The following is a 23,087-nucleotide window of genomic DNA, read 5'->3' on the forward strand; positions in this document are numbered from 1 at the left end:
GAAAACTGTTACACGTTTAAAGCAAGGATTCTATATTTTTAGAAGGATAAGAAGTGAAGAAGTGATGGCGCTTTCGCGCCGGGAAGAAAACGCGTGACTGCGCAGTAGCTCCTTCCAAAAATTACCCAACCAAGGTCAAATATCGCTACCGTGAAGTAGTAAAAGCGGTAAAAGTGTCATCACTCTTTTGTAAAACTCCACGCTCTTCCCGACAGGCCGTTTATACATCAGACTATTGTATTTATATACCCCGTGCACCGCCTAAGCATTACAGGGGTTTTTCATCATTTGTCCCGGCCGAACCGTCGACCTGTATACAGAATTAGGAATCACTTCCTAAAAGACGTACACAAACAAATATACACCCGTATATTTGTACCACCTACTCACGACTCACTCGTGAGTTCGTCAAAATTCAGAACGATATAACGCATTACGCGTTCAAGATCGTTGATCGTTTCGTTATACAGCGGAACCTAGTCACTTCCTATCCTTCTAAAAATATAGAATCCTTGTTTAAAGCCACGTCATTCAAAAAACCCTTGAATGCTTCGGCCACGAAGGCCTAGCTTTGGTACGCACCATCGGCCGGAGAATTCACGAAGTGACCTGCGTGGCGAGACGTGCTCGGTACACTACCTCCGTCAACGGATTGCAATAGCCGTCCAAACTCCAAAGAGGCTTCGGTATAGGGAAATATCACTCCGTAGCTTTGAGCATGGCTGCCATTGTGGGGGGAAATTTTTTATCAATAGGAAAAAGCACGGGTGACGTAGTGTCACGTCATACTGTAAACTCCCTATTAAACATTTCCCTCCCCCCTCACAGGCTCCTCGCTAGGGGGGTAAAATTTGTTTAAATTACCTTATCGGTTTTCGATCTGTACTTTCTTTACTAAATATTTACCCAGATATAACAAGAAACGATATATCAAAAGTATTCAATGCATTTTATAGTCCTGTGTCACCCCGAAAATAGGGTAAATTTTCGATTATCGTCTATTTTGGTCTACCGTCGTTGCAACGTGAAAAACAAACTGGATGTAGGTATCGCCATTGCAACGCCACGAGTGATGGTTTCTTAATTTTGTTTCGGTAAAAGTATCGATATTATTTATTTTCAAATCGATGACGCGAAAGAGTATAGGAGAAATGGCTCAGCTGTAAAAGATCCGCTTGCGAAGAAATTGACCTATGTCAAAACTTCCACATCCCAAATTAAATAATTTTGAGACAATAGAGTTTAAGCTAACCCCCCCCCCCCTCCTAAACAAACGTGTAGGGGAAAATTGTATGATTTTAGATTCTAAAAGTACGCTAACCATTTTACAATTTCTTACCTGGCACGTCTATTGAATTTTCAAATTATTCAGCTAAATAAATAAAGTGGGAGTTATGACAAGCTTTTCTTATTATATGAGAATGTATATTAAATAAAAAATCCAAAATACGATTTTAAATTGAAACGTGACATTTGAAGATATAGCGGAGACACGAAACCATGGAAACAAACTAGTTCTGTTTGGACGCAATTAACAATTTGATAAAATTTTGTGGTGGCCATGGTGGGGCTAAAGATTTTCCTCATCAACTCGACGACGGTTCGGCACTGAGACGTATCCTTTGGAACGCCACATTGGGAAAGCAAGTGGAAGGTGGTCACCAATTTGTATGCAAATCGGATAAGTAGTTTTTGCTCTAGAGCGCTCTGCAAGAAGAAGAAAGTAGAAGAAGAAGATGATAGTTTTTTTTTGACATTTTGGCTATCTTTGAACTACGTCGCATTATTAGCATAACAGCCCTATAATTATAGTTTTATTGTATGTTTGTCGTATGCACCTGGTCTTTCCAATGGTATATTGCTTGACTCGCTACTCTGAGTGGCTCAGGAGAACTGAGGAGATACAAGGGGCTGAAATCGGCCCTTAGTTGCTTCGGGATAATACTAGCTCGGTCTCGAAAAGCTAGTCACTTTCCCGGACCTTGCTATGGGGACTACCGTCCCCTCTGATATTATAAAAACCACTTCGTCGTCGTCGTCATAGCTGCACGGGCTCGTCTCAATGTTGAGCCAATTTGTGAGTTTGAGACAGATTCCTTAAATATTCAAGTTAATTTTTGAGCCCGAGACGACTCAGACGAGTCCCTTCTAAATTTCATTAAATCAGGATCCTCGGCTGAGACCATTCGAAAAAACGTAGTCAATAAATATATTGTCTAATTTATGAGCTGAGACGAGACCCTTAATGGTTTTGAGACGAGACTGAGTCGGAGTCCGAAAAATAGTTAATGAGCCCGATTAGAGACCTATCGTTAGAGTTCTTAATGATACGATCCCGAGACGAGCCCAAGTGAATAACCACGAGCTTGAGACTGGTCTTGGGTTATTTCGCGTCTCGAAATTCTATTTGTTCAGAGGACGAAATCATCAATAATAGTCCACCACTAAAAATGATCGACTGAACCAAATTCTATTGGCTGTTAAATTGAATGACGCGGTCATGCAACCTTTGCACCCACGTTGCGCCACGAGTTTCTCAATCCCGATCCTGTACGCATCTCTGATTCGCTGTTTTTCTCGTCTGCTTTCGTGGCGTCGTCTGCTTTTTGTGGTTATATAAATGATTTTTTAAAAACACGTTTTAATCTTGAATGTATAAGAACTTGACGTGTTAATATCTTAAACACCATTGAAATTTTCTCATGCATATTCAACTTTATTTTCTGTTCATTATAGTATCAAATGTAATAATTTTTGACTTTACTAAGTTCATGTCAATAAAATTTACAACTCTAAAAAATATTAGCTAAATTTAGGTTTGAAATTGATGAAGACACTAATAGGCTAGTGTAGATGTAATATTTAAAACTATGATAATGATGTTAAAATATCTGTAAATTTTAATTTTTTTAGTCTCTAACTGTCACAGTTTACTAATCTATTTTACAAAATGTACAACCCTGAATTTTAAACTTTCCTAATTCGTTAAACAGACGACGCCACGAAAGCAGACGAGAAAAACAGCGAATCAGAGATGCGTACAGGATCGGGATTGAGACACTCGTCCTAACAACCGTCAAATCGCTGAAATTGTTTATAAAAGTAGATTTGTGTAATGCAGTAGCGCTCCCGAAGAACAAAAGAAAAGAAATAAGTGTGGTCTGTAGGAAGTAACTAACTAATATCAATACATGTCACTAGTTACAACGTAAAAGACATATTTTCCACAATTTTATAAGTTATAAATATAAAATTTTAATAATAACTGAATATTATTATCTAAAACGTTTATTAAGGTATATTCCCATTCGATCGAAATCCCATTCGACCGAATTCAATATGTTTCCGAAATAAAGCCCAAAAGGCGGATTCGGTTCATTGGGACTTTTTATTTTGTTTTTTACTTCTGCCATGGGGTTCCACGATGTCACTTGGACGTAGTATAGGCTAGGTTAGGTTAGGTTAGGTTAGGTTAGGTTAGGTTAGGTTAGGTTAGGTTAGTCTCTCACTTCCCTAGGGTGGCGCGCTTTTTTAAAGATATTTATTGTAACCCTTCAGGTTAATTTTCCCCCGCATACTTACATATTTTAATTTTTTCTGTGTGTTATTTACTTTTGTTATTACATTTTCCCCCGCACTCTGACTACCGATTCCCAAAGCCCCCGCGTCAGACCAATCTGGTCTTGAACATATTGTTTTGTATTAATTTAATCAATTTTAATGGATATTCTTAACCCCTCGTAACGTACCATATACCAAACGTCTTATAATTTTAAGATCTAATACATAAAATAAACCCCCGCGAGTTAGAAATAATTAAAATTAACTTAAAACTTAAAGACTTAAATATTTATGACTGGTACATAGGAATCCCGTATAATTTACGTAGCTCATAGGATCTGGTCTAACCTACCCTTAAATATAAAAATTAAGTTAATCAATTAAACGTTCTCTTAAAATAAATAGACCCATGTTGAAAGTTGGGGGGCCGAAAATTAACATATTTACCTGGCAACTCAGCATTTGGACGGAACATCCGTTTCCTTACTTCCGCCTGTATATTTCAATGGCGGTCACGTGGTTCAAAACGTCACAAACAGGATGTTCCGTCCAAAGGTCTCACTTAAGCCTCGTCTGCGGCCCCTCTTTTGTTATGGGTCTATTATAAACGAAATTCCTGCCTTCAGCAATACTAAGATTAGAACCCTCGCATTATAGAGCTAATTGGCGTATTTTCCTTCTGTCCTCGGCCCACGGTGCCGTAAATTCCGAGCCGGCCCCCGACCCAGGTTTTCCTAGAAAACTTTCCAAACCAAACTGATAAGGTCCCCTCAACTCACAGCGTTCCCATGGAACTATTGTCATGTTAGCGGGCCTTTAGCCCACTATCAGGTAACCCGAATCCAACAAAAAGCGGACATTTTCCAAGGCCAGGTCATAGGTCGAAAGTGTGCCGGGACATTTTTTTTTGAGACACACACACATCGGTGTCGACCAGAGGCCTTAGACACCAGCACACACACAATAACTGATTAATCAGGGCGAGATATGTGTAACGGCCACGCCAACGGGGGGATACGTGGGGACAGGGGTGGGGACACCCTTGGCGGAAGTATTCCGACCACCCGGTAGGGGATTGGTGGTCGTCCTCACACGGCAATCCACAAACTCTGCCTCCCGGATGCCTGGGATTACAGGAGTGAGCCACTACTCACGGCGTGCCGGGACATTTTCGCTTGACAACAAAATAAGGATAACCTCGTGACTTCTCCCCCACGAACTCTGAGACCCCCGCAATCACGCGGAACCAACCCCAAGGAACCTTTCGTAAGTCAGACCACGTCATACGTCCCATGACAGGACACGAGTCCTATGTGCACCAATGACCCCAATAATATGGGAGGTCACCAATTACTTTTTATTTCCGATCCGCCCCACAAATCCCCGGAACAAAACCAGGAGACAGAGCCCCAAAAATACAGAAGAATTTTGGATTCTCTCGACAGATTAGATGAACTTCCGGAGCCCAAGTCCGGAATGACCGTCCGCCATCCATGCGCGGTCTCGCCCGTCAGACCCCACAATACTCCAAAATCCACCACCGATGAAACTAAATCTTCGGACAGTCAACCAGAGCCGTTTCATGAGGCCCCTCGAACGAGTTAATTCGCCGATGATCACCGATCTTCCGAATCGCCGTCATTTCGCCGAAATAGATTTTATCAGAGGAACATTTGAGATATCGTGGTACTCGCGAAATTAACAAAAAAATGTTGAACTATACTAAACAACGAAAAACTACCATAGATGGCGGTAGCTATGCAAATTTTTAAATAATAATAATAATAATAATCAGCTAGGCTAATACCCAAGGCACCACCCAAGGCCTAAGTCATCATGCGACTTTTGAAGCCATTAATTCAGGTGGCCGGGTTACAATGCGTAGGAGGGTGGTGGCAAGCCCTGCATGCCACGAGATCGAGCCAACAGCTCCCTACACTAACTATTACCGTTAACCTCGACAAGTTTTTATGGAAGGGGAAACCGAAGAACTCGAGGGAAAACCCCTTAAACCAGTGGGGAGAGAACTTGCAAACTCAACGCAGAAAGAGTTGTTCCGAGTTTTCACCCAGTGCCACAAGCTGGGATCGAGCCCGGCTCCTCTTGCTGCGAGGCGAAAGTGCTAACCACTCCGCCACCCCACCTAATAAACGAAAGTAAGCTTACAAATCACGAAAAATTATCTAACTATAGAACTAAAATGGCTAAAAATAAGTAACACGAAGACACATTTGCCGATCATTCTTTTAAAGATAATTTTACAAACTTTAATGCTTAAAAAAAACAAACTCGGAAGGAAGGAGAACGTAAATACAAAGTTATGAAATTTTAAATATTGAGAAAATCCACGTTTTTCAAATTAAAGCCGGGGTCTATACTTTAGCGGGTTATATTTCGAAATCTGCGCACGATTCCATCTTGGTTTTTACATATATTACTCTACTCTAATAGACCTATCTACTAGCGAATTTGTAGCCGATGAGCTCATACATTATAAAAGTTATGAAATTTTAAATATTGAGAGAATCGACGTTTTTCAAATTAAGGCCGGGGTCTATACTTTAGCGGGTTATATTTCGAAATCCGCGCACGCCACCATCTTGGTTTTTACATATATTACTCTACTCTAATAGACCTATCTACTAGCGAATTTGTAGCCGATGAGCTCATACATTATAAAAGTTATGAAATTTTAAATATTGAAAGAATCGAGGTTTTTCAAATTAAAGCCGGGGTCTATACTTTAGCGGGTTATATTTCGAAATCCGCGCACGCCACCATCTTGGTTTTTACATATATTACTCTACTCTAATAGACCTATCTACTAGCGAATTTGTAGCCGGTGAGCTCATCCATTATAAAAGTTATGAAATTTTAAATATTGAGAGAATCGACGTTTTTCAAATTAAGGCCGGGGTCTATACTTTAGCGGGTTATATTTCGAAATCCGCGCACGCCACCATCTTGATTTTTAGATATATTACTCAACATATGATTCCGAGAGTCAGCATCCGACGATATGAGATCCGATCCCTCATTTTATTTCCCCCCGCGGATCAGAATGTCAGAATGAAGAGAAGTTGGGACTGATCCTATTGAGAACCGTAAGAGAAACTTTTAATTAACCAGTTAGTCAGAGTGTTTTAATTTTTATATCTATTGTGCATGTTATCCCCGCTTAAAAATAATAAATAGTAATAGTGATGGCCTAACTATCCTACTAATCAAAAGAACCATAATATCTGTTTTCCCCCAAATTTTATTATTTTGTGTAGTGTTTATCTATAAGTGTTAAATAAAGATTTTGTGATTGACTAAAGACAAAGGGTTTCCATTCTGAATTCGAATCTCCTCCCTTTTTCTTTCCCCCGTAAGTAACCCCCTCTCTCAGATTTAATTCACGCCACGAAAGGCCACGACTCGCATTTTGTCGCCATCTTCCCCCGCCTTGGTGAATTAATATCTTTGAGCAAGGGCTAGGAATATTTCCGTCCATCAATTGTATGACGAATTCCTTAAAAAGGTTACATTATGCTTTGAACTTTATTTATATCAAGAATACAATAATGCGAATAATTTCATGTACTATAAGAAATAATATAAACGTGCAAAATTGGGCTGTAAACCGCACAATTGGGGTATTTTCGATCGATTGGGACTCAATGTTAAATCGTTTCGAACGAATGGGATTTCGGTCGAATGGGCCCAAAGCTTTATTAATGCAGCAGTGAGTACAATGATAGTACTAATAGTAATGATAGTTTTAGTCCACACAATTTCAATGATTTAACTGGCTTAACATTCGTAATAACTTTTAAAACACACTATAATTAACTTAATGACCAGAAGAGATTAACTGGCGTGTAAAAGTGACCCAAAATTAACCGAAAAATTACTAGATGTGAGCGAAAATGTTAAAAACGTCTTGAAAAATACATTAAGTTGCCCATAAAATATAATTATAAAATGAAATATAATGTCAATTACCGCAAGTACGCAGAAAATTACATGAGTTGCCCGACCAGAATCTACACCGAAATGAACAAAAATATAAGTGACAAATCATAGTAGCTCAAATACGAGAAAACGTAACTTTTTATTGTAGATGTAAACAGTCCCATTTTTTAAAACACAAATTAGTAAGGTAGGTCTCTTCTCAACTTGTTAGGCATTATTTTACCTTCATAGCAATTAGATATTTCCTATAGTACCCAAATTATCATATCGTCAAGGTTTGCGAATCACTGTAATTTAATCGCGAATTGTTTATTACCACGTTTTCCGATCTGTTATGGCAGTGTTTCCCAAACTGTGTACCGCGGAACCCTAGATTAAAAAAAATCAAATCCGGAATTATTTTCGCTTTAAAAAAACAAAACAGTTGAAACACAGATTTTAACTTTAAAACATAAAATAAATTTTAGTATATTTCATAAATGTTCGAAAATAATTGTAGTTTATTTCCTCACCTTTTTATAAATTGATATACATATTTATTTGCTGGAAATGCGTAGATTTTAAAACACTGTTTAAACTTGAGTCTTGAACCCGTAATAGGAAACTGAGAAAAGATTAAATTGTAGTGGATTGTTTTAAATAACGGCATTTAACTTCCATATGCTAACTGTGATGTTTGTTGCGAATAACAACTAAAACTAAACTACATGCATTAAAAAGAAAAAAAAAACATTTTTAAGGAAGTGGCGGCTTTTTTTTAATAGATGTCGCTAGCGTCGAAATAAAAAATGCGGCGCTTGCGTTGATTGGATCGTTTGTATATTGGTCAATAACATAAATTAAAACGATTTTTTACATGGGATGTATAATATAGGTTAAAGTCCACTAAATAGTTTATAGGTTGTCTAACTATAACACTGTATAATAATAATAATCAGCTAGGCTATGTACGATGATTCTCTGACGATTTTATATTTTGGATATTTTTAATTTTAGCTTCCTTTGTCATAAATAGATGGCACCACGCTCTCCACTAAAGTATCGTTTTTCGAAGAATCGGATAGATTCGTGGCCATCTCCAATAACAGGGGTCTTTTTATAATACAGGTGGTATTGATAGAGCCGCCACTTGCTTTGAGTTAATTTTTCTATGAAAAAATAATGAGTGGGAAATATCCTACATAATAAAATGATTTTCTCGACTCTGCCTGTTTCATTTTAAAGGCCAAGATTTCTCGTAAAAGTTAAATAACCTTCTGTTACCTTTTTGGAATATCTAAATCTAAATTATCATCAATATCTGTTCCTTGTTTTAATTTTTATATCTATTGTGCATGTTATCCCCGCTTAAAAATAATAAATAGTAATAGTGATGGCCTAACTATCCTACTAATCAAAAGAACCATAATATCTGTTTTCCCCCAAATTTTATTATTTTGTGTAGTGTTTATCTATAAGTGTTAAATAAAGATTTTGTGATTGACTAAAGACAAAGGGTTTCCATTCTGAATTCGAATCTCCTCCCTTTTTCTTTCCCCCGTAAGTAACCCCCTCTCTCAGATTTAATTCACGCCACGAAAGGCCACGACTCGCATTTTGTCGCCATCTTCCCCCGCCTTGGTGAATTAATATCTTTGAGCAAGGGCTAGGAATATTTCCGTCCATCAAGTGTATGACGAATTCCTTAAAAAGGTTACATTATGCTTTGAACTTTATTTATATCAAGAATACAATAATGCGAATAATTTCATGTACTATAAGAAATAATATAAACGTGCAAAATTGGGCTGTAAACCGCACAATTGGGGTATTTTCGATCGATTGGGACTCAATGTTAAATCGTTTCGAACGAATGGGATTTCGGTCGAATGGGCCCAAAGCTTTATTAATTAACTATAACACTGTATAATAATAATAATCAGCTAGGCTATGTACGATGATTCTCTGACGATTTTATATTTTGGATATTTTTAATTTTAGCTTCCTTTGTCATAAATAGATGGCACCACGCTCTCCACTAAAGTATCGTTTTTCGAAGAATCGGATAGATTCATGGCCATCTCCAATAACAGGGGTCTTTTTATAATACAGGTGGTATTGATAGAGCCGCCACTTGCTTTGAGTTAATTTTTCTATGAAAAAATAATGAGTGGGAAATATCCTACATAATAAAATGATTTTCTCGACTCTGCCTGTTTCATTTTAAAGGCCAAGATTTCTCGTAAAAGTTAAATAACCTTCTGTTACCTTTTTGGAATATCTAAATCTAAATTATCATCAATATCTGTTCCTTGTTTTAATTTTTATATCTATTGTGCATGTTATCCCCGCTTAAAAATAATAAATAGTAATAGTGATGGCCTAACTATCCTACTAATCAAAAGAACCATAATATCTGTTTTCCCCCAAATTTTATTATTTTGTGTAGTGTTTATCTATAAGTGTTAAATAAAGATTTTGTGATTGACTAAAGACAAAGGGTTTCCATTCTGAATTCGAATCTCCTCCCTTTTTCTTTCCCCCGTAAGTAACCCCCTCTCTCAGATTTAATTCACGCCACGAAAGGCCACGACTCGCATTTTGTCGCCATCTTCCCCCGCCTTGGTGAATTAATATCTTTGAGCAAGGGCTAGGAATATTTCCGTCCATCAAGTGTATGACGAATTCCTTAAAAAGGTTACATTATGCTTTGAACTTTATTTATATCAAGAATACAATAATGCGAATAATTTCATGTACTATAAGAAATAATATAAACGTGCAAAATTGGGCTGTAAACCGCACAATTGGGGTATTTTCGATCGATTGGGACTCAATGTTAAATCGTTTCGAACGAATGGGATTTCGGTCGAATGGGCCCAAAGCTTTATTAATTAACTATAACACTGTATAATAATAATAATCAGCTAGGCTATGTACGATGATTCTCTGACGATTTTATATTTTGGATATTTTTAATTTTAGCTTCCTTTGTCATAAATAGATGGCACCACGCTCTCCACTAAAGTATCGTTTTTCGAAGAATCGGATAGATTCATGGCCATCTCCAATAACAGGGGTCTTTTTATAATACAGGTGGTATTGATAGAGCCGCCACTTGCTTTGAGTTAATTTTTCTATGAAAAAATAATGAGTGGGAAATATCCTACATAATAAAATGATTTTCTCGACTCTGCCTGTTTCATTTTAAAAGCCAAGATTTCTCGTAAAAGTTAAATAACCTTCTGTTACCTTTTTGGAATATCTAAATCTAAATTATCATCAATATCTGTTCCTTGGTAGGTGTCAACTCACCCCCCTTAAATCTGCCTTCATACTGCTTTGATAAAAGTATTTTTACATTAAGAGTTACCCAAAGGTATAAAATGTTAAATAAATAAAATGCCGTTTTGTTCAGAAATTCATTTATTAATCATTAAGCAATATTAGTAATTGATATCATTATTAAATCCAATAAAATATGTACACTCGAGGAATATTGCTGGAGATACGCTAAAATATTGCAGACTCGAGAGATAACTTTCAGAGTGAGAGCAGACCAACTAGCAGACCACTCTACTAAAAGGTTTTGTCACATAACACATGGAGGAATAGTAAGTTAGTAACAGGAGGACTTTTGTCCGATGATTCTGGGCCCCCATCCGTAACAAGTAACTCCCACAAACGGGAGAATAAGAGGGGTGTAAAAAAAGGGGTTATCCTGGTACCGGATTGTCACGCGGGTTGTTCGTAACGCGACTTCGCGCCATCTCTCCACAACTAAAAGAAGTGATCCACGAAAATAAATAACGCGTTGTTTGAAAACGTGTAACGGTTTCTCAGATCTTTTAAATTTTTTTATATTTCAAGAAATTTAGTTATAGTAGTTATGGAGCTAAGCGATGAAGATACGTAGGCGATAAATCTTTGATATTTAGATTAGACGTTTGGTGTTGGTTTAGTCTAGGGATATTCAGGTCCAAAACCTTAGAAGCCGTTGTCATAAAAGAAGCTTCGGAACTGTTTTGAACAATTTCTACAGCCACGCAGTGGGTTTCCCTCGCACCATTTGGTGTGACAACTTGTAAGTCAAAGTTGTCGAACTAAGCACTAATAAGTCCCTCACCATGGAAAACGTCAGAGACAATCTCATCTTCACTCGCGTACTTAGCCGCCGACTTATGAAAGCGCTTAACTTCATCATATGACGTTATGTATCCATTTGCTTGAAGTGTGTTTATTAGATCTCGAGACCCAAACTGATTATGTAGTTTCACTGCTAAACCTAGCGTAGTTTGGTTAAAAGACTTATCAATCAAAGACTGAATAGATTGAGCCAAACTAAGTGATTGTCTTGTAACTGTAGGTGTTGAAAGTATTCCATTTATCAGCCTCAGTAGAGTCTCGCTGGTACATTCGATAGCTTTATCAATAGTCCAGTCACTAGCTTTAAAAGTCGCTTGATGACTTAGGCCTAAGGTGGTGCCTTGGGTATTAGCCTAGCTGATTATTATTATTATTATTATTAATGCTGTACTGATCAATTTTGGGTGAAAGGCTTTTTGATTGTGCTTTGATTTCGTCTATCAAGCGTGACAACTGGTCAGTGGCATCGGTTTGAATTAACTTCATAGCTTCGGGAAGATTGCTTCTAAGGCATAAGATACTGGCGCAACAACTCACCCTAAAAATTAGCAGCCGCTCTCCGAAATGTTCTTGTAGCTGAAGAAGTAGGCGAGACCTTTTTGATTTTTTTACTTGATCATTCATATCCAGTCTTGGCCAAGTTCTTCGGAAAACAAAGTGAACCTCGACGGAATTCCACATTTTTTTTGGTTATCTTCGATAATGGACACCAATATAGTAAAGGCTTTTTTTCGATATCCAAAGAGCTATCTGTTGGCTTGCTTAAATCCAATATCTTACGTTAATCAAAGAATTTGCTGTAACAATCTGTGGTATAGACGAGTAAATAAAACTGCTTTCCATTTGAAATATTTTTAACGAACTTCCGAGGGAATTGTGGGTAGGAAAGGAGAACCTGATTGGCTATTACGGGAGTCTGCGCAGAACGTAAATTATCCTACTTGTACACTTTTACAAAATGTTCCGGCGAAGTGGCGGTTCAGTGTTCCACATCTTAAACTAATTTATTTAAATATTGAGTGTTAATGATTAAAACGGTTTCGAAAAAAGAAAAACGTAGTTTCTGGAGATTAACTTAACAACTAAAAAAACATGGTATGATAATATTAAAATCTAAATTTAATGCATCTTTCAATGTAGGTTTGCTTTGAAAGTGATTTTAAATGAAGATTTCAGTTTACCAAAAGGAAAGCTTTTACAACCTTTAAGGCAACAACTGGGAACCACCCTGGAAACTCATTTAACAAAGCTAATTTAAACTAATAATAATAGTAAAACGATAAGAGATCTTTCATGTATATCGTAATCAAAAAATGACAACATAAGCAGCCGACGTTCATAGACCAATGAAAATAGGTTTATAGTTGCAAGAATCAGCCGTAAGATGCCGCTACCATCACAAATATTACGTGTCTAGGCTGGATAACCCCCATTTTCTTCCCTCTGTTTCAAAATACCTTCCCCGTGAAAATTAATGAAAAACTGGCAAACAATTTCTTTACTCGTCTATTGGGCGTCTGCTGCATGAAGATCTGACATAGCACCTAACACGCGATTACGAACAATGTTTGAGAGATCGTCAGTTCTCATTTCACAAACCTTCAAAACGCTGTCTCTCATTTCTAATGTTCGACATTGGCTAGTGGCTCTCCATCTATTAGGATTTTTCGGATTCGGAGGCTCACAAATCTCCCCGCAAATTAAACAATTGTCTTTAAAGTTAAACGCTATTGAACTTGAACGTCTACGTGGTGGTTCTGAAATTGAAGTCGCTGGCCAATTTCTTTAAGTGGCGTTTGATATGTTCTTTGGAGTTGTAATTTGAAATACAAGTTTTGTGATACAATATTTTAAAATTACCATTAGCTCTTAATTGGTTATTCAAATCTTCATGCAAATTATCCTGCCTATTAATACTTGACTGAATAATTTTCCTGATTCCAGCTTTGCCAGCGGTGATTAGTTTTCCCGTCTTATTATAATTAAAAAAGCACTTTTTAACATTACATTCGGCCATTTAGGGACAGTGGCTTATTATAACTTAATAACTTTAAACGATAAACTTAGGATCAATAATTATAACTAGGCCTTATGACTAAGCCTTTTCCATAAGATTTATGGCTCTTGAGTCTGTGAAGGTCGTTTGGGGGGGGGGGGGAGAGGGCGAAGACACACACACAGAGAGAAACTGCTCTATTTCTTCATTCACACGAGTGGATGAAGAACAAGTGTAAATATAGTTGGAGTAGCGAAACGTTTTCCCGTATTTCCAAGGAGGTAATTCCGTTTTGTAAAATATTCCAATTGCATCAAAATGGGTAAATTTTCTCACAACGTCTCCTGGTGGCCGATTTTGACAATTGAAAATTGTTTTTTGTTGTTGTTAGACCAAGAGATCGCGAAATGTTTTTAATTGATGTATTACAAGACTACGCTGATAGTTAATATAAGCGATTTTGAATTTTAACTTAAAACAACGCTCCCTAGTGGCCAATAATGGTAATTGATTACTTTTCTGGTATGTTAAATATGAAGAGATCGCGAAATGATTTTAAATGAGGTAAATATACGTGACTTAAAATATAAACTTCAGCGCTCTCGAAAACCCCAGAAGCAATCAAAAAACCCTTTGTTACTCGAAAAAACGGCCTCCGTCTCCTCATTGGCCGAGACGAGTCTGGAATCGTCGGAGAATTATCGACTCGTCTCGTATTTCTACTATTAACGTTGCTAAATTTATTTAATCTTTAACATTAATAATTTGTTTATTCAATAATTAACGTTAATAAATCGTTTAATCTTTAATTAACGTTAATAAATCGTTTAATCTTTAATTAACGTTAATAAATCGTTTAATCTTTAATTAACGTTAATAAATCGTTTAATCTTTAATTAACGTTAATAAATTGTTTAATCTTTAATTAAAGTTAATAAATTGTTTAATCTTTTTCTTAACGTTAATAAATCGTTTAATTTTTAATTAACTATAATAAATTGTTTAATCTTAAATTAACTTTAATAAATTGTTTAATCTTAAATTAACGTCAATAAATTGTTTAATCTTAAATTAACGTCTATAAATTGTTTAATCTTAAATTAACGTCAATAAATTGTTTTATATTTATTTAACGTTAGATAGTTCAATTATAACGAAAGTAGTACTTAAGGCAATCCTTGACACAAATTTAAAGGAATCTAATCTAATCGAGAGAAGAATGAGGTAACGGCATTTTGGCCGTGACAAAATTGAATGATAACTCTATTTTTTTTCTTAAAATAGTCGCCGTTGAAGACAAAACGACCAGAATAATGTGTTAAAAACTTTAATTTTATCGTTGAATAACGTTTTTCAGGTACGTGCACCATTAAATATTTTATTTTTATCGTGAGAGAGTTTATGAACTACCGAGGCTTTGGTCGCTTAACCTCTGATATTATCGAGTTGAAAACGGGCGGCACCGTTATGTGGCGCTATATTGTGTCTTTGGAAACCACAAAAAAATTAATGGGAGTATAAAATATTGAAGAAATTGGTTGTAGCAGAAGTATATAAAATGTTTTTACAAGAGAAGTATTCATTCAGACCGTTAAAATAAAACATGAATCTTTGGCAGTTTTCAATGGGCGCCAATTTTCCTCCACACCGTATCACATTTCCCCTTTTATCTAGGGAATTCCGACTATCAATGTAAATCAAAAAAGGGTCTTTCAATTAATGCGCTACGACTGCCCGAGCTTGTTCTCGAGATAGTGCAGTCAAGCCTATGGACGAATTCATTAGCCTTCTTTAGTGGGAGAGTTGTAGAAGCATTGTAGAAGTGTGAAAAAAACAGTAAACAAGAAGGCCACTAATTTTATGAAAATGCCTATCGTGTTTTTCACGGAAAGCATAATAAAGTCAGAATGAGAACCCGTAATATTTTTGGTCTTAGGCCAATAACATTTAGCAGGATAGGCAGAAGGATACCTCTCTCTGTCAGTGACATATTATTCACTTCTGGTTGTAGTAATTGTGTGCCAAATCTAATAATAACAATAATTTATTTGAATTATAATTATATATTTACAAAAATACGGAATAATTCTTGAAAGTCGAAAATTGACTTTTTATCCTTAAAAGCTATATGTTATGGCATATATATATATATATATATATATATATGAAACCAAGAACGTATATATGTATAAGAACGTTGGCGCCTGGTGCCATGATGCAATCGGTTAAAGAATAACTCCGCCCAAAAAACCGCGTGCGGCACGCGCTAAAGGTTAAACCGTTTCTAGCTCAAGCGCGCGCTGCACGTGGATTTTAGGGCGGAGTTATTCTGAAACCGATTAAATCACGGCCCAAGTGATGCCTTTTGTTCAACGTTCTTATACATATATACGTTCTTGATGAAACCAATAAGCATAGAATGAAGATTAAGTATAAGGCTATTGGTAAACGTATTATATGAATGTTCAAAGATAACTTTGCTCATTAAGGCTTTTTAGGCATTAAATAATTTTACCGTTTCATAAAAAAAAATTGTTAAAAGTCCACAGAATCGTTGGCAAGGTTCGGGCTGAATTTTAGGAGGCTCATCCCTTTCAGTCACTTGACACAAGCCTACTTTCCCGCATCCCAAATTAAATAAAGGAGGCTATGACAAAGATCTGTGAGATGTAAAAATATGGACAATTATGTGCCAATTTCATTTTGTTGTCTATTCATGTGGGTCATATGCGATTATAACGTTTTCCCAATTCAGACCACTTCAACTACATTTACGTAGTTAATAACAAGTTGGCAAGCCAAAATATACCTCCCCTCGGAAGAATCGTCCCTAGTGGTATTAATTTCTCGAGATGATCCTTAAAGATATATCTCCGCAATTCAGAGTTTTTTACTAAAAACGTCATCCCGGTTCAATCCCGCCCGGTATAAAATTTTAATTATAATTAAAATAATTGAGACGAAACAACCAAGTTTAAATTATTCAGAATATTATAAATTAAGTAGTTACAACGGTGATTTAGACGTACTAAAAAAATGCACAATTGAATTTACAGTACACGATTATCAGTTAAATATAATACGAAGCAAATTTTAATGAAATAAATATCTACAGATGGTATTTGTATTTTTCTCGCTTACGAAATACTTGCCGCATCTTTAACGCTCATGTTATTTCAACACTCGCCCTTGATACCGTAGAATAGCTATATTCGACATCTGGTAGTGGACGACTCGTAGACTTCCTGTTGATGTTGTGACACATACCGCGTAAAAAAGACCAATGCCGTCCAATTTCCTATTTCATATAATGACTCTCACACCCAGGAAATCAATGACTGCATTAGGAATCGTAGATATCCAAATATCCACACCAAGTGTATTAACAAGAAGCAAAAACCTTACCATTAACAAAGCACAGAAAGTCACTTGACTAAACGCAGCTCGTATATCAATAAACGCTAAACCAACGCCACCACATTAATACAACTATATCAAAGTCGATAAGAAAACCCGTAACAAATTACAAAAAACTAACTAAGTGGACCACCCACGGGTTCTACCCTTTAACCATCTTATCTCTGCTGATTGCGCTAAAACAAGATTTGACCTTTATAATTTCATACGTAAAAAATTTAAGACTTTAAAAACTATTAATATACTCTTCCGCTTAAGCTGAGTTTATAATTTTCAGTGAAGCGTAACATGTATCGGTGGTTCTGGGGTAGAACACTCACCTGTCATGCAGGAGGGCTAAACACTAACAAAATTATAGTTATGATAAATCTTATGAAATACTAGAAAACATAGGTCTACGAGAATAAAATTAAACCGCGAGACTTGGGGGCATATTCTGTAAATATACGAAATCCAATTTCCGATCGAAAACTACATTTCGAACTTCGAGATCTCGACGAATGGTATTCGGTAAAGATTTCGAATAAGCATAAATCAATGTAAATTGTCGAAGTCGATCCCGCCATTATCTTTTTATTCCGATTCCACGTTATTCCAGTTTTAACATTTTCCACGTTATTCCAGTTTTGACATTTTCCACGTTATTCAAGTTTTGACATTTTCCACGTTATTTTGATTTCACATTATTCCGGTTTGAACATTTTCCACGTTATTCCAGTTTTGACATTTTCCACGTTATTTCGATTTCACATTATTCCGGTTTGAACATTTTCCACGTTATTTCAGTTTTGACATTTTCCACGTTATTCCAGTTTTAACATTATTCCGGTTTGAACATTTTCCACGTTATTCCAGTTTTTGAATTTTTCACCAGGTGGCACGTCATTCCGACTTCACGTAATTCAAGTGGCCTGATATATTCCACGTTATTCCATTCCACTTAATTCGGCGAACCGGAGGGAAATCTATGCCAGGGCCGCTATGAGCGTGATCACGGCCAACTTCGATCGCGTGTACCACGCTTTAGCGCTCCCGCCAATCGCCTGAATTTACCGTGTATATATTTTCCCGCCAGGGCTCCGCTACGACCAAAATGTAACGTTAGTCAGATAGGAAAAATCAACTAAAAACAACTTTTTTAAAATTATTTTAAAAACATTTAATTGAACCAAAAGTAGGTTAATATTTAAATAATAGTATAATATTTTTTTAAATATTATAATTTTTTAACGGTGTTTATATATTATAAACCAAGAACTTCCTCTAGATGCTGCCAGCAACATAGTATTATTGCGTAATACTTGAAACACTTGAAAATAAATAAAACAAAAAGTGAAAAGAAGATTCAATGTAACTTCGGGGTAAATATATTATTTTAACATTTTGGGAATAAATAGAGGTACAACTAAATCTGGCTAGCGCGGGACCAATTTCTTTCAATAAGGAGACTTTATCAACTTTATCGTTCTACCGTGGCGGCATCTGTCTCTAGTGGTGGCAACTATATGGCATTTGGAATTTTTTCGCGAATCTGATGCGAAATTGAAATGTATGATTACTCGTAACGAACAAACCTTTGAAGTTGTTTAAAAATAATTTTATTCTGTCAACATGATCCTTTTTAACTCAAGTTACGGGGAGTTAGCTAATAATTATTTATTTTTAGCCATATAACTTTACAAAATATAGATGGCGCTACCGCCTAATTATAAAGATGAATTTCGTACAGTCGTATCAAAACAGGTCCCGCGTAACCATGGCAACCAAAATCGTAATTGTAATTCTAGCAGTATTATTCCCAATTCAATGGACACCTTCTTTGCGTGCTTTTTTGACCATAACATGTAGAGGTATTTTCAAGTGCAAAATGAATTTTAAAAGCCGTCAATAAAGGTACAAACCTGAACAGAAATCATCCTCCTTGAAATGCAGACTGCAGACCATCTTTGTGTATCTTTTGGTACAAAATCATCCCGACTAATAATTTTTAACGATAAACTTCTAAGGCTTTCTTCGCTAGTAAACTTGTGAAAAGTTAGATTTTTTCTATTTACATGGTTTGATGTATAATATGGTACGCAACACGAAGGCATTGTGATGAATATTTCTATATTTTACCTATTTCGTTCCAAAGATGTACCTAAGCATCTTTAATCTTCAATTATATTACTTTTAAGATTCTTAATTACGCAGTTCGTAGGCGTCTCCATCAGGCTCCGTAAAATGCCTAAATAGTATCTGTCCGGTAAAGGAAATATATCGAGTTTAACCCTGATTTTAGGACTTTGCAGCTTCTAGAAAGTAGAAACTTTTCCTGTGATACGTTTTGTATGAAGTACGTGTAATTAATTATTTACTGGGTAAAAACAACCAGTAGCTAATTTAAATAAATTGTAATTGAACTTTAAAAAGTTGAGCCTAACCAAGGTTAGTAAATTTTAGGCTATAAAAGGTTGCCTCGATACGCTGTGGTTGCTAAGGGCTAAGGTTGGTAACTTCGTTGCTAACGAACATCGTGACGTCACTGAGATGAGATCCTATTGAAAATCAATGGGATCTCATCTGGGTGACGTCAGCAACAGACGAATTTTGGAGGCAATCCAAAAATTCTTTGAAACCGTTTCTCGATCGAGATCCCGTTGGAGCCTAACAACCGTCAAATCGCTGAAATTGTTTATAAAATGAGATTTGTGTAATGCAGTAGCGCTCCCGAAGAACAAAAGAAAAGAAATAAGTGTGGTCTGTAGGAAGTAACTAACTAATATCAATACATGTCACTAGTTACAACGTAAAAGACATATTTTCCACAATTTTATAAGTTATAAATATAAAATTTTAATAATAACTGAATATTATTATCTAAATCGTTTATTAAGGTATATTCCCATTCGATCGAAATCCCATTCGACCGAATTCAATATGTTTCCGAAATAAAGCCCAAAAGGCGGATTCGGTTCATTGGGACTTTTTATTTTGTTTTTTACTTCTGCCATGGGGTTCCACGATGTCACTTGGACGTAGTATAGGCTAGGTTAGGTTAGGTTAGGTTAGTCTCTCACTTCCCTAGGGTGGCGCGCTTTTTTAAAGATATTTATTGTAACCCTTCAGGTTAATTTTCCCCCGCAATCTGGTCTTGAACATATTGTTTTGTATTAATTTAATCAATTTCAATGGATATTCTTAACCCCTCGTAACGTACCATATACCAAACGTCTTATAATTTTAAGATCTAATACATAAAATAAACCCCCGCGAGTTAGAAATAATTAAAATTAACTTAAAACTTAAAGACTTAAATATTTATGACTGGTACATAGGAATCCCGTATAATTTACGTAGCTCATAGGATCTGGTCTAACCTACCCTTAAATATAAAAATTAAGTTAATCAATTAAACGTTCTCTTAAAATAAATAGACCCATGTTGAAAGTTGGGGGGCCGAAAATTAACATATTTACCTGGCAACTCAGCATTTGGACGGAACATCCGTTTCCTTACTTCCGCCTGTATATTTCAATGGCGGTCACGTGGTTCAAAACGTCACAAACAGGATGTTCCGTCCAAAGGTCTCACTTAAGCCTCGTCTGCGGCCCCTCTTTTGTTATGGGTCTATTATAAACGAAATTCCTGCCTTCAGCAATACTAAGATTAGAACCCTCGCATTATAGAGCTAATTGGCGTATTTTCCTTCTGTCCTCGGCCCACGGTGCAGTAAATTCCGAGCCGGCCCCCGACCCAGGTTTTCCTAGAAAACTTTCCAAACCAAACTGATAAGGTCCCCTCAACTCACAGCGTTCCCATGGAACTATTGTCATGTTAGCGGGCCTTTAGCCCACTATCAGGTAACCCGAATCCAACAAAAAGCGGACATTTTCCAAGGCCAGGTCATAGGTCGAAAGTGTGCCGGGACATTTTTTTTTGAGACACACACACATCGGTGTCGACCAGAGGCCTTAGACACCAGCACACACACAATAACTGATTAATCAGGGCGAGATATGTGTAACGGCCACGCCAACGGGGGGATACGTGGGGACAGGGGTGGGGACACCCTTGGCGGAAGTATTCCGACCACCCGGTAGGGGATTGGTGGTCGTCCTCACACGGCAATCCACAAACTCTGCCTCCCGGATGCCTGGGATTACAGGAGTGAGCCACTACTCACGGCGTGCCGGGACATTTTCGCTTGACAACAAAATAAGGATAACCTCGTGACTTCTCCCCCACGAACTCTGAGACCCCCGCAATCACGCGGAACCAACCCCAAGGAACCTTTCGTAAGTCAGACCACGTCATACGTCCCATGACAGGACACGAGTCCTATGTGCACCAATGACCCCAATAATATGGGAGGTCACCAATTACTTTTTATTTCCGATCCGCCCCACAAATCCCCGGAACAAAACCAGGAGACAGAGCCCCAAAAATACAGAAGAATTTTGGATTCTCTCGACAGATTAGATGAACTTCCGGAGCCCAAGTCCGGAATGACCGTCCGCCATCCATGCGCGGTCTCGCCCGTCAGACCCCACAATACTCCAAAATCCACCAATGATGAAACTAAATCTTCGGACAGTCAACCAGAGCCGTTTCATGAGGCCCCTCGAACGAGTTAATTCGCCGATGATCACCGATCTTCCGAATCGCCGTCATTTCGCCGAAATAGATTTTATCAGAGGAACATTTGAGATATCGTGGTACTCGCGAAATTAACAAAAAAATGTTGAACTATACTAAACAACGAAAAACTACCATAGATGGCGGTAGCTATGCAAATTTTTAAATAATAATAATAATAATAATCAGCTAGGCTAATACCCAAGGCACCACCCAAGGCCTAAGTCATCATGCGACTTTTGAAGCCATTAATTCAGGTGGCCGGGTTACAATGCGTAGGAGGATGGTGGCAAGCCCTGCAAGCCACGAGATCGAGCCAACAGCTCCCTACACTAACTATTACCGTTAACCTCGACAAGTTTTTATGGAAAGGGAAACCGAAGAACTCGAGGGAAAACCCCTTAAACCAGTGGGGAGAGAACTTGCAAACTCAACGCAGAAAGAGTTGTTCCGAGTTTTCACCCAGTGCCACAAGCTGGGATCGAGCCCGGCTCCTCTTGCTGCTAGGCGAAAGTGCTAACCACTCCGCCACCCCACCTAATAAACGAAAGTAAGCTTACAAATCACGAAAAATTATCTAACTATAGAACTAAAATGGCTAAAAATAAGTAACACGAAGACACATTTGCCGATCATTCTTTTAAAGATAATTTTACAAACTTTAATGCTTAAAAAAAACAAACTCGGAAGGAAGGAGAACGTAAATACAAAGTTATGAAATTTTAAATATTGAGAAAATCCACGTTTTTCAAATTAAAGCCGGGGTCTATACTTTAGCGGGTTATATTTCGAAATCCGCGCACGATACCATCTTGATTTTTAGATAAATTACTCTACTCTAATAGACCTATCTACTAGCGAATTTGTAGCCGATGAGCTCATACATTATAAAAGTTATGAAATTTTAAATATTGAGAGAATCGACGTTTTTCAAATTAAGGCCGGGGTCTATACTTTAGCGGGTTATATTTCGAAATCCGCGCACGCCACCATCTTGGTTTTTACATATATTACTCTACTCTAATAGACCTATCTACTAGCGAATTTGTAGCCGGTGAGCTCATCCATTATAAAAGTTATGAAATTTTAAATATTGAGAGAATCGAGGTTTTTCAAATTAAAGCCGGGGTCTATACTTTAGCGGGTTATATTTCGAAATCCGCGCACGCCACCATCTTGGTTTTTAGATATATTACTCTACTCTAATAGACCTATCTACTAGCGAATTTGTAGCCGGTGAGCTCATCCATTATAAAAGTTATGAAATTTTAAATATTGAGAGAATCGACGTTTTTCAAATTAGATATATTACTCTACATATGATTCCGAGAGTCAGCATCCGACGATATGAGATCCGATCCCTCATTTTATTTCCCCCCGCGGATCAGAATGTCAGAATGAAGAGAAGTTGGGA

General features: G+C 37.0%; 1 protein-coding gene across 2 annotated transcripts in view; it reads left to right on the forward strand.

Annotated features, from left to right (window-relative positions):
* The first annotated feature begins 12,620 nt into the window (after positions 1 to 12,620).
* Positions 12,621 to 23,087, forward strand: part of LOC149959072 (uncharacterized) — a 29,401-nt gene continuing 18,934 nt past the window's right edge. The window contains exons 1-2 of one of the 2 annotated variants that reach the window (XM_090166409.1): positions 12,621 to 12,738; positions 14,924 to 14,996. The gene's annotated coding sequence lies outside the window, so the exon portion shown is untranslated. The remainder of the gene's footprint in view (positions 12,739 to 14,923; positions 14,997 to 23,087) is intronic. The other variant, XM_090166410.1, reaches the window with a different exon arrangement.

This window comes from Leiobunum rupestre, chromosome 2 (assembly GCF_980474605.1).
Source record: "Leiobunum rupestre chromosome 2, qqLeiRupe1.1.hap1, whole genome shotgun sequence".
NCBI lineage: Eukaryota > Metazoa > Arthropoda > Arachnida > Opiliones > Sclerosomatidae > Leiobunum > Leiobunum rupestre.